The following is a 19055-nucleotide window of genomic DNA, read 5'->3' on the forward strand; positions in this document are numbered from 1 at the left end:
AGGACAAAAATTAATTTGCCAGTTCGAAATTATAAAAGTTGTCATAAAAAAATTAGAAAAGTTCAAAATAAAAGACTATACGACTGACCATGTTGTTCACACAAATACATTTATCTCTGAATTTATGAGAGTTCTACATGTGATCATGGAGCTATCTCTACTGCTACTACTACTACTACTACTACTAATAATAATAATAATAACAATGATAACCATCTGCCAAGTTTAGATGTATATTTTAATTCATCTCGTTATAAATAGTCAATGTAGTTATTGGTACAAGATGTGGATCTTGATAGATTCCTAATTATGACATTTGGGTTAGGTCATTGGAATTAGGGATCTATATTTCGTTCAAGGCGAATATCGTGTATAAATATATATTTTTATGTTCGTTAAGTGTATATTTTATAGGGTGGAATCCCACTATTTTCCAAGTAATGGCCCAAAAGGTAAGATCCTCCTGTGGTAAGACAAGACCCTAAGTTGCATGTATTAATGTTTTTACGCGCCCAGTGTTCACTGTGTGACCACAGTTCTATGAACCCATTGTGAATCTCGTTATGCTATTGCTAACTTGTAACACGGAGACCATAATTATATGCATCCAGCGACCCACCCCAGAGTAGAAACATCATTTTCGTTCAGACCCCACCTGACATGTGCTGGCACTACAGATGGTACATTCCCATGAACACCAGATTTCGATGTTCAGAAACAGTTGTGTCATAATGCGGTAGTTTCTTTAAATATATAAGATAATTTCATCACCTCTCGCTGAGGGACTGTTTATACCGTTGAATACATCTAGAGAATACACCCACCAACTCCCATTACATATCCAGGTCTAAAGTCTCTATCTTGCACAATGTAGTAGGAAACACGTCAAATTAAAATATATATTTTTATGCATAATCATACAGTTGCAAAAGTATCCCAATGCCCCACTCCACCACCTCAGATAAAAATGGATGGATTAGTATTCTTCTAAATCGATTTTACACAGCTACATACAACCCGAATCGTGTCTGAAAGTTTGATGTTTTCATTTTAAAATGGGTAGACAAGAGTTGCGATAAAATGGAACCACCTGAAATTACTGCACATTTTATACAAAATCGTAACGATTCCAATTTCCTCACCACAAAAACTTTGCTTTTGGAGGATGGATCAGAATTGTAAACGCTTTTTGTACATCTCCAGACCGTCCTTCCGCATGTCCCACAGTTTAGAGTCTATACCCGAAACGACGTAGGCATTGTGCAACATTATGCAAGAAGGTATGTTCGGAACATGAATCCCAGTTAAACATGAATCCCAGTTATTCTTCTTGAAGCGAGTGGATTATAACAAGGCTTATCAACCATGTATGTGATATATATATATATATATATATATATATATATATATATATATATATATATATATATATATATATATATAACCAGTCAGGGTGTAGCTCCATCGAACAGTAAAGATATAAGATTTGGGGAATCGTTCTTGAAATGAACAGTGTGGTGGAAGATGAAAGACTATCTCTCCTCTCTCTCTCTCTCTCTCTAGCTCTCTCTCTCTCTCTCTCTCTCTCTCTCTCTCTCTCTCTCTCTCTGTGTGTTTAAGGATTGTCATGTTGATTTACAATGCGAAGGTCTGTAACGAACTCTACTCCTTACTGTATTGCAGTTATAATGTACTGCCGTCATTGCTCCATAATAAACATACCTTGTTATTTCGCAAGAGAATTGGGTTACCACGGGAAAGCATTTACTGAGCATGAATGGCAGCTACCTGTTATGAAAAAAGAATTATCAATGGTGGAAAATAACATGTTTCGCTATCACAGTGCAAATAACGGAACAAAGTATTGATTATATTGAGCCATAGTTATAATTAGCCCCCCAAGCAACAGCTAACACACGTAATAAAGCAGATAGATATCTTGATAGATAGATAGATAGATAGATAGTTAGAAGGATAGATAGTTAGATTAGTAAGTAAAATATTAGGTAGGTATGGAGATGATGTTTGAACACAATAGTCCCTGTATGAGTTAGGATTCTAACTGCATGTATGTATGTATGTATGTATGATGTCAGCCGTTAATTAGCGGGAGGGAACCATTCTTGTCAGTATGTATGAATGTATGAGTTTAACAGATACAGACAAGTTTAAACCTGCAGTCTCTTTAATTTTTCCTCAGTAATTTGCCTATGTTTGTGTGCGTTTATGCGCATCTACATGTATATTATCGTTAAGATATATTTTGCCTTTTGATGTGGGTTGTATGTTGACTTGCCCATACATACTTGGCATGTTTATTATGTGCCTGAAGCCTTTGTGAAATTTTTCATTTGATAAATTTTTTTAACTTTACTTTCAACTGGAAACATAAAGTCACTGTTGTGCAGATGTGCTGTTATTCTAATATATACACATATATTTACACACATCTTAAATGTATGTCTGTTTGTAAATTATTCGGTCAATTGCTTTACAATTGACCAAGTTGTCAAAAACTTGAGTTGTTGTGTTAACCCTTTGCTGGTCCAAAATAACAATTCCACTCAAAGATTCATGAAGTGTTTCAAGAAATTTTAAATTCGATAAGGTATCATAATTTTTTTTTACTTTCTTACTTAAAACTACCCTTTGTTACTTTGTTACTTAACACTACATCTCGACTTGAAATTATATGATTTTGGATGAAATATTTGCAACATCTTTCCTTTTGAAACTCAATAGTCAATTATCAAGAATAACATAAATGGAATTCTGCAAGAAGTAACTTTACAACTTATATCCCTGAAACTAAGGGCAACCAATTTGAAAGTAACAGTTTTGTACATTGAGAAGCATTTACAATTCTTTCAAAGTGGGTTTGATCTTTGAAACAATTACTCGTGTATAAACAGTAAACAAACGGTTTAGCATCATGCTGCAAAAATGATGAATATGTCGTCCTAAAACGGGTTAGAGACAAATTTAAACTCAAGCTACACCCACCCCCAGCACCGTCTGGATTATAACCCACACTAACAAAACAAATATTCAAGATATATCCTGTCGAACAAAGCCACTTGTGTGTCACATGAGGATAATATGAGTGACAATAGTGATGACAACGTTTATGCAAAATCCACCTCAGCAAGATATTAAAGTATGCATACTAATTTCACATTCATCTTCAGTATAGTCAGTAGAAAGACATAACATATTTCCGGAATGACTACAGGAACAATACAAACAGTTCAACAAGATCTACCTGTAGAAATTAAAGTATATAATTTTAACCTGTTCTAATCCTAATTATATCTAGGACCATATTTCAAAGTATAACATTAAAGGTCAAGTGAATAATACATTTAACATCCCATTATATTTGGACTTTAAGTATATTTACTTTTCTTTATTAATGGCTTATGTTCTTTCCTAAAAGTGTTGCATTCAGATAACAATGAAGATAAATCTCCTATAGGAGAAATTTCTGGCCATCAGTTCAGAATCCAGAGGTATACAAATTCGCACTTGTTTGTGGCTAAATCATCAATGCACTTAACCAAAATTGACATAGACAAAATGGTATAACGAAATCGTACTGGGATTTAAACATAAGTTTGCATGGCGGCATTTATCAGCAGTACAAGGTACCTGAAAGTCCTTATTTAGATATTGGATCTTAATACTTAGTGCTTAATATCAATTATCTGCTTATTTATTCAAGATATTTGATAACGATACCTTAAAAAAAACAATTCTAAGGTTCTGACTCAGCTTGGCGAACAGATTCAGAATGGATCTATCAAAACATATTAAAATGTGACTTCACAGCGTGTAAATGATAAATAGCAAAACTGTTGATTAGATGCCTTACTGAAGGAATATCTTTGATTATGGATTTAAATGGGATGATTGGAAAGGCAAGGAAATATAATTTATGGATCAAACGTTTCTGTATTAGATAGCTAAATACATAGATAGAGGGAGAGGGGGAGGGAGGAGGGAGAGAGAGGAGCCCTACTTGGCGGAAGCTCGACCTAACGATAACATTGGCGTCCGTATTCGTGTCTGTCCATACCCTAGATCAACCACATAATTGAAGTTTGAGATTAACCTCCATTTGTAAGGGTTTCATTTGCAACATATAGACAATTACAGGACTTACGCAGTACGCACAATATGATACACTTTTATGCCATAACAACGGTATATGTAAATATTCTTTAAACAATATAGATCTTATTTGCCTACTTGCAAATACAATTACACGTTTTATTTATGCACCATTTTTTGTGCACAAATAAGTGTCGTTCTTACTTTTTTGTGTTTATATCTTCTAGATGTAGGACCGGTGTATTGAGGCGGACACCAAACAAAATTCGACTGCTGATGCATGGGATCTTGATAAGAAGCGAGTACATTTTTTAATAAGGCCGAGGACGTTCTTATGAGGCTCAAAGTGAGTGCCGACTTTAACGAAGCGAACATCTCGAATATCTTGCTGAACAATATCAGGACGATCAACAAGCCAAGGAGGCTAACAAGGGCGTTAGCCAATCACGGCATGAATCTTACCAGCAGATGGGGTAGAAGGATCGCATGTTAACTCCGTTTCCATGTTGTTCAATTTGTACACGCCATATCCAGAGAACATGTACGGGCGCATCTTCATTATTGGCGACCTAGTCGATGGCTACGTGGCCTACAAGTATCCATAACCAGGCGACACGATAGATTTGCCCATTTACAATATATGTTGCTCATTGTAACAGACAACAAGCAACATGTAGTTTGCGCTTCCGATAATATACTCAAGTCGGCGAGGGTACCGGAAGGGTTGACGCATCTATTAAAAGGTCACCAGGCTCCGTTCGAGGATAGGTTCAAGAAATACGCCCTGTGTCTATTTATCACAGTTGCGCAAGTTCGTCCAGCAAAGATTTGCTATTAAACCCCTCACCAATGTGAACCGAGTCGATGTCCTCTTTCCCTCATGAGCCTATCAAATCAGCGATCATCCGTGTTTTTCATGTTTTTGAGAAACCTTGGGATAGTGCGCTTTGGCGGCTGGATATAGTTCTGGCCTTGCAAACCATTGATATTGCATTATTCAAGAAGAGGAAAGTAAACAGTCAGTGTCGTACATTTCAAGATAAATGGACCAATCGTTATCATTGTATCATGCAGAGTGGGAAATATTTATGTTAGTAATTATTTCTGTTTTTAAATAATTTAAACCGATAAGACACTATAATTCCCTGCAAGCCAGTTATGACAATGTCAATGGGCAGCAGGCGAAAAATTTGAAATTGAAAATTTTTAAAAATGGTGTGGCTGGCAAACAAATGCTTTTCCTTCCAAAACGTAATAATGAAACTGACAAGATCATTTGGGCAACATTTATTGTCAGTGAAACAATTGCGAAGCGCTCGAAGCCATATTCCGAAAGAATTGTCGCAGTGCTGTCATGAAAGTACCGTGTCCTAATAAATATTAGAACTTTGAACACATACATCTTTCCCTTTGTACTTGAGCGAAACGTATAGGTGCAACGGTTGATATAAAATTAAGCTTCAAAGTCTTAGTGTTACCACTTAAAGCGTTTTCAACTGCACTAGATGACTGGACAGATGTTAGTGATACAAATGAACTAGCTATCTAGGTTTCAACTAGGTCGATACTAAATTCGGTTATACGGAATGAATGTTGGCCCTTCAACTAGTGAAAGATACTACAATGGGTGAAGACATTAACCAGAACGTGACATTGCTTCTGATAAAGCGACTTTATAAGCTGGAGGCCCAGCAAGATATCAACCAATGGAGCTCCATCAACGGTTAGGTCAAACTGCGTTATGCATCAGAAAATTGTTCGCATATCGATGAAATTCTACATTTCATGGTCACCGTTGTCAAGCTTACTAAACCAGCAGTTTGAAGAATGTCTGGAAGACGTTTAATCTGAACATGAAGACGCTGCCTTTTACTGTGAATTACTTTGATTGAGAAAAGGTAAGATGCTAGAGCACTTTTACGACTTGAAAGATAGTGTATTCTGTTTTTATAGAAAGGAAAGGAAATCCTGTGCTGGAGTTTGATAACAAAACACTTGCTCTGTGATACTGCATTTCTTGTAGATGTTACATCCCATCTAAATAAACCCAGTGCTAAGTTACAAGCTCTAGGGTAGCTGTCTATGAGGTCCATGGGTACATTACGTCAGTTCAGAACAAACTTCGACTCTGGAAACTACAGTACATATTACTTTCCTACACTTGCTAATCAAAGCTTTGAATTTGATTGTGATTTGTTTGCGTGAGGGTTCAACACAAAGGTTCAGTATGCAAGTTTAAAATCGTCTTTTTTTCATTTGATGTTATTGTGTAACAAGATTCACCCTCTTTGCAGATGTGGCTTACTGACCTGAAAGACGGCCAAGTTCTGAATACAGATGTCAAGGTTGTTTAACTAACTGACATTTGCAGCAATTATTTCCCAGTCGACTAGTATCCAAACCTTTATTCTTTCATTCGAGAGCATTTACGCTTTTGAGCAATTCCTTCTCGAATAAAGTTCGCTAAATCTAGAACGAGGACGAGAATTACTGGTTTAAATCTAGAAACACGTTGAGTATTTAAAATCACTAATTTCCCAAAACATTGATTATTTTGATTGAGACATGAAGTCATACACATCTCAGGGAATCCACCTGAATATGTCTTAAGTTAAATTTATATTTCTGTAATATTTTGTGAACATTTTGTTTTCTTTAAAGTTAATAGCTGAATAGATCTCTCATTTAGTGTATGTTCCACTGTTCGAAAAGGAAATGCCCGTATTTTTTACTTTATATTTACATCATGCGATTCGACCATGAGGTACATTTGAACATTGCTATACAGCCCATGCCTTCTAGCACATGTCTTTTATACAAAATGAGCATAATGGGTAGGATCATTGGCAAAATGTTAATTACGAGAACTTATCCAATGTTTATATGTTGTGCGCAACACAATAAGGAGCATATATGTCGGCATCATGGTGAGGACCAGTGTTGCCAATGCAAGAAAGATTACAAGTACGTACATGTATATGCCTCCTGTAAAGCACACTGTAGACCCCTGAGATTATACTTTATGATTACCATACCTAAACTATTTTCATATTTCCTGCATTTAGTAATCATCTTAATTGGTCAAGATAGACAAAACAGAGTATAGAAAAACAGAGCATAATGCTCCAGTACCAGGAACGTTGCATACTCTTCTAAAATAAGCTTCAAAGGCTGCATTTGCCCCGTATCTCTATCAGCATTGGTAAGTAAACATTATTATAAGTTGTAAAAGCTTTAAAAGAGAAAATGAGACTTTCTAATGATTATATTGTTAGCGTATCCACAAATTACACGACCTATCAGAATATATCAGTACGCATATCGCAAATGTAAAAAATAAATTATTGATGCCTCTAGAAAACGGTGATGTTAATAAATATGCTGGAATAAATACTAAGGATACGTTCATGCATTTATGTTATATGAAGCGATCAGTAATAAATGCCTAGTTTACATATCTGTCTAAATATGAAAGTATTATGTTACGACACTGTTATTTGAGCCATATGTATCTACATCCGTGTACATTTATGTTGAAATTTGATGTGTTTCTCTTGTGCTATGACATAACCCAATTGGTTTGGAGTATGATTAGACACAGTTTCACATCAATAAAATAAATATATTTCTAGAAGAAATTTTAATATGTGCCTTCTCTGTAAACCAAAAAGAAAATAGCTGTGTCCAGTTTCCAGAAAGATCTGAGGAACTTCCTGAGCTGATCATTTAACGAGTGTATATTTCGCTAATATATAACATTGTGTTGTTACGTAATTCTGATAAATGTGTTCTCAACGGTAAACAAAAACAAGTCAAGAAACTATGTGATACTTTCGGTAAAAGTATGATGAAAAATGAGAAACGGCAAATATTGTTTGGACCAACCGATGCAACGCATACACGTTATTTTTCTAGGCATTAAGCAGAGAAATATAGTATTTATTTAGTGTTCAGTTGGTTAGAGCTAGGTTTCTTATTCTTTATCTTTCTTCTTCGTTTCTCCTGAATAACTAAAGCTCTAGCAGACATATTTCTATGAAAAATGTGCATACTCCTCATGCCGAAATTGCCACTGCATTGACTTAAAATAAAATTTCATTTCATTGAAATTTCAGCACAATAATTTAAGCGCAAAGAAGATTTTAACTGATATATTAGTATATATTTCGATAATGCCATTGAAGCAATTTTTATAGTTTGCTGAACGATATTGCGACTTTAAATAAAATATTTCTTATGCATTTTAGTTGTAGTGAACAGATTTGCACATTAATATGACACGAACATTCTTACTGTGTCAAATCAAACTTCATGAGCCAAGACAGTAAGTTGGCATGAGATTATGTCCTGTTTCTGGTAATATTGTTTATTGGCCAAAGATAATGCAAACAATGACGCAAGGGTTAATCTTTGTTTTTAAGAGAAGAATTTGAGTGCTGGAAGTGTTATGTTCATTAAACACACATATTCTCTGTCATAGTGGAATGTATTACGGGCTTTATTGACACAAGGGTTTGTTTTTTCCCTTGAATAAAACGTTTTTGTGTTTATCGAGACCTATTATTTCTTTATTTGTGTTCATTCTACTGGTCTCACGGGTATGTGAGCTTATACATTGCCATTTATTCATTGTATCGCTTATGTACATCTATCAAGATGCACCATTTTCTACCTTTCAGAGAAGAAAATTTATTAAATATACTATTCAATATTTTTTGTCAAGGAAACCTTCCATATTTTGCACCTTACTTAGACAAATGAAAATATTTGAAGTGGAAAAGAGTAACATAACCCTAAATGCTACATCGTAATATTTTTCGAACTAGAATTTTATTAAGTTTTCGTTGTAAGTAATTTATACTAAATTAGTCATAAATCTGAATCAGTTGAGCTAAAATTATCACTTTAACTTATTTCATTTTCACACTGGTTGCTATGTAGCCAAACAGTGTTCACATGACTGTACAAAACACAAGCTACAGATTTTATTCTAACCAAAATCACGATGAGGGGATGCTCTCATTATATTGAAAACATTGCAAGACTGTCGCTGAATGAATTCACATTCTTAAATTAATGACTAAAGTTGTACCGACAAGGATTACCGAGGACCAATAACCTTAAATGATTTTATAAAAGGAGCATTCCTTTGTGTACTTGTTTTAGACCTGTGCGTATGTAGGGAAATCGAGTTGCTGAATTAAATCATCTGTATTATATGTATTTATTGCTTTTATTTTTTCTTACCAATTTCATGCATTGTGGAATAATATCCACATGACAAGATATGACTCAACAACAGACGCATTTCAGAATTACAGACACTCCAGTCAAATGGCCAAACAGGTATTTCGAATAAATAAAGTTGCATCAGTTTAATGCATAGATATTGCTGGATCTACCGACTATCCGCCGATGTCACCCTTTAATTAAAAATGACGACTCATGGTAGGGTTGTCTTATTCTACGTGCATTTACATGACAAGAAGCAGCGGAGTATATACTAAAATATGCTGTACAAATCATATAAAAAAAACTTGAACTACTCGTGTCTATAAACATCCTATGTTTTGGTTTGAACAAGTATGTTGGCAAAAATTGTAGAACTTTATTAATAGGTAGGATCAGATACCAATCCACTCAAAATATAAATACATGTCTGAAGGCGGATTTAAGTAGGAGGGTGGATCATCACGCATTAAGATACCCAGCCCCTCCATTATCATGAAAAATATAATTTGGAATTAATTACTTAAAATGGGGTATATAGTTCAGTAGATAAATATCTTCTGTTTTAAATGATGTTATTTTACATAATGCAAATGCTGGTACATTGACAACAGATAAGACAACACAAATATATATATTGATATAGAATGTGATTTCATGATTGATTTTGTTTACACCGATTCACTCATTGGACTACAGGACCCTAGCGTCTTGATCACCCATTGACTGAGCACTCTTATATTGACAACCCATGTTACAACTTACTTTTGAGAATTGCCTTTGGGAAAAGAAACATAATGTGCAGATAAAGTATCTGTTGATGTCATGCATCCACAAAGATGCACAAACCTACTAATAAGATCGTTTCAGAAACTGATATAAAAGGGTAGTTCAAGGTCGTAGATGTATATGTACTAAACATATGTCAATGTCTGATGTTAAGATCTAGTACTCAGTACAATGGATCCATAGACAAAGACACATGTATGTGTATTCAAAATTACATAGGTCTTCCATACCAATAATCACGTTAATGATGATTGCCGTTAATTCAGCACACTCAGTGTAGTGTTGTGCGTTTTGGGTAGCACATGTAGCACATGTTGGTATACAAGGAAAGCTTATGCGTATTGCCGAGTTCTGTGAAAAAGTCGTAGCATAGTCTACGGTGTAGAATTTGTGCCTTTGAGGTTGTGACCCTTTCGCGTTTGGGCTTGTTTGGACCACTTCCAGGATGGACGATGTGAAAGGCACGTACAAATTCTTCACATACTAATCCACCCATAGCATGATAAGTTATGCTTCTTCTGTGAATCCTTCTATGTCGTTTGCTTCTGTTTACTATTTCAGCCATTTTTTCGCACAAGGCGAGCAGGCGCCTGGAACTACTAAATCATGCGGTACACGCTGACCAAAACGTCACGTTCGCAGTGTCCGATTGATGTTGTTGTGATATATATAAATGTTAACATTCCTCCATGTTGAATACTTCTTGAACTTTAGAGTCAGAACATTTATCAGCTTGAACTTCGGTTTAATTCCACATTTTCTGTTCTTACTTATTTTAATAAACAATTTGTCTTTCCTCGGAGAGCTGAGATGTTCAATGGTGTACACCCAATTAATTGATTAGATTCAAGAAGACGACAATAAACTTGAAACTCAAACATTTTGCGGCTGCATGCAGTTCTTTCTAATGTATATTAGGAGGGACGAGATGGTGAGGAAAATGTCTGCGTCTTGTCACACTCTTTGGTACCAGATGGTGGGTTTGACTACTTGCACGAGTCACAGTAAATAATGACCAAGGAGGACGTTGTTGTGCTGGCATGATTATTCAGATGCAGAATATATATCTGATAATGTCCCACCTATGGGGCTAGGCGAATTGATTACTCACGGGTAAGATAGCCATACACGGGATAAATGAAACATCATTGTAAAATCAGAAGACATAAAAGGTAAGTAATTAATATATAGATATCGCTACGATGTCTGCAGTGTGACGGTTTATAGTGATGTCTTGCACTGGGGCATAATGCATCAGACATGAGGTGTCATGTCCCATCCAGTCGAATTATCCTGACAGGCCAATCAGTCCTAACACTAACCTCGTAATGCTGACCGCCAAGCAAGGCAGCTGCTAGTGCCATTTTTAAAAGTCTTTTTTATGACTCGGCCGGGGTTCGAATCTGCGACATCATGCATCCGAAGCGGACGCTCTAACCACTTAGGCCACCGGAACGTTTACTGTGTATACAGCAACATGTTTAAAACTTTAAAGATTTTAGGTTAAAGATATTAATTAGGTGCCTCTTTTTTTCTTTAGGTCTTGAATTTAATATTTAATTATAATGATGTAGCCACTAAGGGTCCCAAAAATTTAATACGTATTTACTATATATTATCTTGAAGTCAATTATCACCTAATTTTTATAGCACTGATGTATGCAGGTTTCGAGTTCAAGAGACTTCAGCTCATAAAACGCTTTAATGTTCAAAGTCCCGAATAAAGTAAGTTGTATAAATGTATGTTTGATCCAGAGATTCAGTAAATAATTGAAAACTGTGTACTAAAAAGGAAAGTATTTTGTTTGTCTCTTTCTTTCCCTGCAAATCTGTTTCTCAGTTATTTTTTTCTTCTTCTTCTCCTGTTCCTTTGTTAGAATTTGCTCGTTACATTTATATCAAATGTTCATTATTGCATATAAATTCACATAGAGAAGATATTGGAAGACAGCTGCGTAGTGACACACGATGTATAATTATCATGGTTCCGTATGAAAGTGTTATCATTTCTACAAAATAAATATGAGAACATGTATATATAGGCATATTCATGTAAAATAATGCACAAAGTAGAGTTCTAGCAGACTTGGTTTTCGTTTAGAAATTTCGATTTAAATATCACAGACTTTGCTCGTAAAAATACTAGATTTATCAAATGTTACTGGAAAGATTGATTTAAATCTTTAAATAAAATAGGATTTTCAGAAATCTCTAAAACTTCTTCAGTATAAGTTCTATAAAATTCTCAAACCCCACACCAAAAATGTTTCACAACGACATCGTTGCAAAATAAATGATTCATCGTTTCCTTCCCACTATTACAGAAAGAGCACCCTTTGTCAGTTACAAAACCAATTTTAAATTAAAAAAATTCTAGTCAGTATGTTAAATTTGATTTCAAACTACAGCCACTCTAATTTAGTCTCCAGTGTAGTTTTATCCTAAACGTGTTTGTATATCTTGAGTTCTGCTTTCAAAATTCATTTTCACAATATTGTCTGTTTCCACAGCTATCTCAACTCTTAGTTAAAAAAAATTGAAACCTAATCAAATCCTAACTTTGTACACATTTGTGTCTGAGAATCTTAAATTCTCCTATTTGTATAGCTCTTGCTTTCTTGATATTTACTACTAGTCCCGTCATTGATGCAAATGTACTAATGTTTATATCGAGGCATACAAAGAGTTCTCTTATCCATTAAACTGAAAGGATGTGTAATCGTTATTTTGTGCCAGTTTATATTCTATTCATTTATGCATACACTTTTAATATAATTATCGTTGTGAACAATAATTCCTAAACTTTCTGCTGCTAATACCAATAAATATGGAGAGAAGTTACCCCCTTGACGACAACCAAGTCCAATATAAAAACTGCCATGCAAATCCACTTTGAATCACGCATGTACTTTGCATATAAATATGATCATCAAAACAAAATTAAAAAGCACTTTCTGAATAAATTTCCGGGAGACGGAATCAAAATCGTTTTTCAAAGTCAACCTGTAAAATAATACTATTTATATTATTCTCTTCTGTAAAGCACATCATATCATCTACCTGTCTAACTACTTCTCCCGTTTACATGACTTTCTCAAATCCTCTTTGACTTTCTTATACTAACTTTGGCGAAAAGACTTTTATTAGATATTAGTCATGATGCTATGTTATATAGCATATTTAATAAAGTAATGGGTCTCCAATAATTTTTCGAAATTATCCACATTTATTTTCCTTTGACAATAATGTGAAAATTCCCTCCCTCTGTGTTATAGATAAAATTTCTTTTTTGAATCTTTTAATTTATTGAATACATCAAATACAGTCCTGAATCCTTCCAAAACAATTTCTAAAATGCAATAGTGATTCCATCACTTCCTGGACTTTATACCATTATTCATATTATTTTTGTATTTTGAAGCTTCCGAAAGAGTTATTTCACCCTTTAATTGTTTTGGTTCACCTCGTGTCAATTTAATAATCTCAACTCTCCCTAGTATATCATCCATTTGTTGAGGACTTATATCATCATCGTTTACTAAATAATGTACCATCAAACTTATTCTCCTCATTCAAAATTTTAAACTCATCAATGATTCTTTGCTTTGAATCATCTTTTATTTTTGCTATTGCTTTATTAATATAAATTCTTTTTCCCAACATACATACATATTTTGTCCTTTTTACCTTTTTCTATCAATTAACTTTTTCATCGTACAATCATCTCTTTTATTTTTTCTTGTCTTTTTTTTTCAAGTGGAATATTCAAAGTATCAATACATCCAAATTCAGTGCTTTAAATATTATTTTTAATACAAGTTCAATTTTCTTTATTTTCCCTTTTACCTTGCTCTTTTTTATACGAAGAATATTCTAATGTGAGGGTGAAGATTTTTAAATTAAAGATTTCAAAGAATAAGTGATCATCTAAATTATTATTATTATTATTATTATTATTATTATTATTATTAAAAGTCTTAGAAGTATACGGTTATTTTTTCTTCTAATCTCTTCTTGACCTTTTTTTCATATACTGTGTATTTTAGGAACGAATTATTGAAACTCCACAAACCTGGTCCTTTTTTAAACTGTGTATATTGAAAAGCGAGTACCACTGGGAAATGGTCATACCTATTGCTGGGATATATGTATGTATTCTTTATATCGATAAAGATTTAACTTTACTCGTGTATCAATAAATAAAATCTAAACGTACCATTTTCAACGGATTTTTCTGAACAAATGTATTCTGTTTTAATCTCAGGGTTATAAAATCTCCATTGATCGCAGAGACGCAATCAATTCTATTTTCAGATCCAGTACTCTGTCCCGTTCTCCGATAATTTAGTTTAGTAAATATATACATCTATATCGCAATCTTCAACTAAGTTCCAGTCGACACAGATGACAATGGTAGGACGTTCATACTCATAAACATGGCAACTAAAATGGATGATCGCATCATGACCTGGCAATCTGTCACGCGGCTTACTTAATAAATGCTCACAAACGTCACAAACGTCTTAGTTCAGGAGTTGAATATTTTTTAAATTAAATTTACAAAACTTACAAAAGTACGAATTGAATATTGGATATTTGTTGTTGTACGTTCCCAACATAAAATATAATTGTTAGGATTCTATAACAATGTCATCTTCTTCTTTTCTATATGTAAAGGTAATTTTTTATATTCTTTGTAACTTAAGTGTCTGTTGCTTATCAATATATTTTCACGATCTTTCCTAATTTGGCACTGGTATGGTCTTACTTCTTTCCAAAAATGACAGTTGAATATTTCATCCTTACAGGATTTAACATTGTGATTGAACTAATATTAAAATAATTAGGGTATTGAGTATTATTTAGTTAAATTTTCCCAGTAAATGTAAGTGAAACGAAAACAACCAATGTCATGCAACAATGTGTGTTTCCTTATATCTGTGAGTCCAGCCCGAACCCAAGCATGTATGGTAGCATAGGCCACATTCTGATTCAATACTTTGGTTGCAATTGCAATGTTCACAAAATGTACATGTGTACTTTGAATACAGTAAACGCCAAGACGAGGAGATAGGCACTCATTTTGTATGAAAATGGGATGACACAATCCACGTTTGGAGAATCTCAATCCACATTTGGTAAACCGTCTTGGTATTTATTCTTCGGTCGTTTTCGTTTTATCTTGACAGAGTCATTGGGCATTTCATTCCTCCGTGTTGTGTCAATCTGGTTGGTATCGAAACGTGGTGACTTCCCTGGACCGTGGTATCCAGGTGGAAGACTGATAATAGGAGTAATATCAGAGAGTTCGTTTTCATTCTCGTTATCGTTGCTGCTATTTTGTGACTCGGAATCAGAGCTCTAGAGAAAAAATAAATATTTCTATATAATTACTGTGAGTTATTTTACAAAGATATGTTTTAAACGTCAACAAAATGTTACCAGTCATAACAAAAAGGCATGAAATAAAAAGTATATTTTTAAGGCAGGTTAACGGCCTAACAAAACTGACATGGATGCAGAATATACCATATTTTGACCATCTGAACACCTTACAGTCACATTGTTGATGCCTTGTTATAGGAACTAATTACCGAAATATATACAAATACAGCTGAAATGTTCCCTCACACTAGGGTGGATCTAAATGTTCGTCTGCCCAGTGAATGTACTTAAAACAAGATACGTAGGGTAATGAAAGATGTCTGTATGAAATACCTACCAGCTTCAAATAAATGTATTGTCACGGAATTGTGTATGAGTTATATCACTATGTATATGTTGTCAAAAATGTACTCGGGTTTCGTTGCCGCGAACAGCGTCAACCGAGGGTGGTATATTTTTTCGGCTCTAGTTATTTCAAAATCCTGAGTGAAACTCGGTGCCCTGCACGTGCAAATCGCCTGCAGCAGGAAACCTAAGTAGCTAGCTGCGCATATCTATCACAGCTAGTGTACATATAGAGCAAATTCTTTATAACCAAATTACATTACGCCGAGTCTTGTCAGGAAGCTTACACCTTTAAATCTGCAGCTGTATAGGTAATGAAATTTAAGTAATCTTTATTACTATTTGTTTTATGACAGAATTCTTCATACTTTAGAAGTTTTAGAACCTTAATTAATGTTTCAAAAAGACGTATCTGCAAACATATTCATTGAATGCAGTAGCTAACGAGCAGGAAACCTATATTTATTCTAAATTCTACAGAGAGTCAATACCTTGGTTATACAACGCCATATTAAAAGTACTTTAGTCTGGTTCGAGTTAGCTATTTGTTGTAACTGAACAGACAAATTAATATTTAATTATACGCTGCATGCATTGAACCATTAATGTAATGGGTAACGAATTCATGTGCGCGCATGCGCAACATATATCAATACAGAAGTACTTATACGTGTCATATGTACTACACGGTTTAGTTGTTGTAATTTTAGCTGCCTTATGCCATGCCTTGTATATGGTTTGATGTGGAGTCACCAGCTGTAGAGCTGCTTTATACATGCCTGCCATGCCTTATACATCATTTGATGTGGAGTCACAGAACTCTGTGGGGTTTCGTGTGACGTATACGCTGTGTTATGGGGACGTTGGATCGGAAGAGTGGACTGGTTTTCTCGATGCGAAGGACCAGGGCTTCGCGACCATCGGGTCTGTGATGTGAGGGCTCTCGAGGGATCCTTCAACAGACTGAGAGGAGCGGACCATGCGTGGGTGCTTCTCTGGCCATTGACTAGAGCGCGTGGAACCGGAACACCTTGGACGTCAAATGGGCGCCACGATAGTTATATATAGTGTTCAATGTTAGTCCCACTACTGCATTTCATAATTTCATTCATTCCTATTGCTATATCGTTATGTGAACGATCAATAGGTTCATAATTTCATTCATTCCTATTGCTATATCGTTATGTGAACGATCGATAGGTTCGTAATTTCATTCATTCCTACTGCTAAATCGTTATGTGAATGATCGATAGGTTTGTAATTTACACTGCTTTTTCAACATAGTTTTATGAAGGTACATTCATAATTAGACGTATTTCGATCTGTTTACAATCGATAGGTTCGTAATTACATTCAAATTTACATTCTTTTCAATATCGTTTTACGAACGATACATCCAAATTTACATTCTTTTCTAAATCGTTATTTGAACGATACATTCAAGACTTTCTTTCTATTGGGGTGTAGATCACTTTTATTTTGTTGATCGGTGATAGGAATTCACGTTTTTGAAATTCCATTTGTTAAATTCATGTTTTGAGTTTTTTCTCGTTGAGTTAATTGTTGTTGATAGTTCCATGTTAGGAACTTTATAATTTTCCTTATCTTTTTGTTTATAATGGTGTCAGATTTGTTAATATTTAAATTGCGTTTATAAATAAACATCTTGTAAACGCAGTTGATTTTGGTGTCTTCCCTAATCCAGTCCCAACCCGGCTTCATCCTGTGACATGTATACAATCTGGAAAACAAAACCTGACATGACATAACAGTTTTAAAAAAACAAATTCGACATCATTATGTAGGACAATTACATAATGTGTTCTAAAAGGCACATCGGACTGATTAACTCCGCACAGTCTCATAGTACAATAATAAGGACATGTTGAGGAATCGCTAATTGAAATAAAAGTGAATCATGATATTGTTCCAACAAAACATAAAGCATTATCTAAACCCAAAGTGCCATATGCAATATCGAGAAGTATAACTGTAATATGGTCTTAATCACACAAGAGAAGGGTCAAAACACTAGATTCAAATGTAATCCCGATTGACGATGACCCCCGCTTTACTAAATGTTTACATTTGTCAACATTGGGATCTTGGATATGACCATTTCTGGAAGTCCTAAGAGATCAAACGGGAAAAACATAGCGTGAAGAAAGTCAAATACACCTATGACATGTTATGACATTTTCAGAGCACGGCGTCATGAAGCACGATTCCTGACGTTCATGGCTACTGGGGGTATCCTTACCAGTCCCTAAAGGAAATTTTCAAATTCATAATGTAGTTGCATATGGCTTTGCCATAATTTATGCAAATGATCAGAAATAGTTTAATGAGTTGCATAACTTGATAATCTAGATTGACTTAATTGAATTGTATGCGCAATGTCCACGTCCGTTTGGATTAAACCTAGCATACTGAATCAGTGATACAAATGAAAGCACCGAAAGATTTTGTGTTGTGACCACCAGCATGTAGACTGCTGTCCAGTTTATTGAAATGCATAATATTTCGTTTGTTCAACATAAGACTCCTCTTTAAAAGCTACTCACGAGTAACAAAATTTTCATCTACTATCGATATTAATAGCAAGTGCAATAACCTAAAAATATGAAACGATTTAATAAGCAGTAGATTTAAAACGAGTCGCATAAAAAAAACATCGCATTTGTCTGTACTCACATCTGGATTTGTTGGTCGCTTCGATATTCTGCAAATAGCTGCAGCTGCCGCAATCACACATAATAATCCCAGAAAAGCACCAACGGCTCCAACGATCTGTATTATTACTTCATTGTTGTCCTTTGGAGGAGCTGCAATAGGTGTGGAATTGTTTGAACACAGTGGGGAAAATCGTATAAAATTCACACATGCATTTACACTGACGCTTGCGGATGTGGATATGTGTTAGAGTATTACCAGTTTCCGAGGTTTTACGTAAAGCCTTTCTGAAACAGCCAGCAAGTTCTAAAATGTCATATCTTTGGCCATATGGCATCAAGCAAGAACGACTATAAGATTCAATGACCAAATCCAGTTTATATATCAAAATCAATAAGCCAGTTTTACAATATTATATGTGGCATGTTTTAGGTTTGTTTCGCTTTACCTCGACTCGGTATTATTTGTATTAATGCACGTGAAAACTTAACCTACCGGCTAGAGTATTTATTGTTACTAGAGAT

The sequence above is a fragment of the Sinohyriopsis cumingii genome, chromosome 6 (assembly GCF_028554795.1).
Source record: "Sinohyriopsis cumingii isolate HCF-2022 chromosome 6, ASM2855479v2, whole genome shotgun sequence".
Taxonomy (NCBI): domain Eukaryota; kingdom Metazoa; phylum Mollusca; class Bivalvia; order Unionida; family Unionidae; genus Sinohyriopsis; species Sinohyriopsis cumingii.